We start from the raw sequence: 1,818 nt of genomic DNA, 5'->3' as shown, positions 1-1,818 counted from the left end.
ATCTGGAACAATGACAATTAGACAAAAAAAACCCTTCACCTAAAGACATTAAAAAAGGAGTGGCAAACATATTATATATAACAGTAAAAAAATAAAACATAAATTATTTTTGAAATAAGCAAAATATAATATTTTATACTTTAAATTAAATTATTTTTTTTATATTTAATTCATATGCAACCTTGGTGTATTTCTCAAAATCCATTTATCACAAAAACTTTTTTACACTAAGCTATGAACTAGAACATAATGAAGAAGAAAATTTATTAAATAAATTTGACGAACTTTAAACAAAAGCTAATTCCATTATTAAAAAAGACAGCAATATTAAAGTCATTGCCACCATTTTCAAGAAATGAAAGATAATTTAATTTGTCCAAAATATAGCGAATTCATGAAATCTTCTCTTGTTCTTTTCGACAAGTTATCTTATGATCATGCTTTTTTCATTATGAATCATCGTAAAAATAAAATTTGTTTGATCGGAGAAAAAAACCGATTCAACAAATAGAACAATTGCAAAATTGTTTAAGGTTGCACATGGAACAATTTCTGATAGTGTGAAAAGTGGGAAAATGATCAAATAAAAGAAAATTAAAGATAAAATTAATTTAACGATAACACATACGCGGCAGTTTGTTATTTCATTGTTTATTGTTCATAAAGAAAAATTATTGTAACAGTTTTTACAATTATTTGATTGATAAAAAGAGTCCAACTTAATATCAATGTTTCGAGAAATACAACAACACACTGGACTTTAAAATACATTCAACTTTTACTATCCAAAGCAATATGTGAAGATTTGTGTCGATTTAATGTTGATCCAAACCAAGTTCTAGACAACTTTATTAACATAACCGATTTTAAAGGAACGCCTTTTAGTTTATTATTCAATTTAGACGAAATTGGTTTGGATAATTGGGCCGATAAAAAGAACATCAATATTTCAAAATCTTAAACTAATTGGGGAATTTATTAGAATCTTTTAAAATAAAAAAACGATATTTACACGTATTTTGGAAAAGAAAAACTTTGCTCTGCAGTTTTGAGAAAAATAAAAAAATTAGTTATTATTTTTGTTCTTGTTGTTTTGTAATTTTAGAACTTGATAAAAAACCAATGAAACCAAAATACCAACGAATAAAAAACGAATCGTTTATATTTTTGTGGATAAAATATATTATTGTTAAAGAAAATTGTGGTCTCTCCTATATTATACAACACACATTCAAACGTTTTGTTCAAACGTTTCACAAAAAAGTAATAAACTATCATTTCAAATTAAACTCTCTCTTTCTCGCATACATTATATATTATAATTTTAACGATCTCTCCCCGCATATTTTAAATATCGCAATGAATCACTGTTTTGAGTTCATTTTTTTTCTTTTATAAAGTGAGTGGAAAAAGTCGCGTTTGTGGAGAAACCTGCACTTTTTTGTTTTTTTACAGGCTAGCTTCCGAAAAAAGTTCGGTCTTAGTTTTTTAGTTATTTAAGAATCTTCTTTTATTACAAACACATTTAAAAATTTAATAATATCACTATGTGGAAACAAAAAATTCAGAGTTGCTTCCTTCTTTTAATTGCAATCATCTTCATTTTGTAAAAAGTTTTATTTTATATTCAATATATCTTTAAACATTTAAATTAATAGAAAGTGATGTAAACAAACTGTCAACACTTTACGAACAGGTCAAGTTTGTTTTAGAAACCTTATTGATATGTCATGGAGCCGTGAGTGGAAAACGGATATGTCAAATTTTTCTTCAGATAGACGATGTCTGTAGCAGAACAACAAAAAAGTGGAACACAAT

Source organism: Entamoeba invadens (assembly GCF_000330505.1).
Source record: "Entamoeba invadens IP1 unplaced genomic scaffold scaff_1105074724699, whole genome shotgun sequence".
Taxonomy (NCBI): domain Eukaryota; phylum Evosea; order Mastigamoebida; family Endamoebidae; genus Entamoeba; species Entamoeba invadens.
This window is presented reverse-complemented; position numbering follows the sequence as displayed.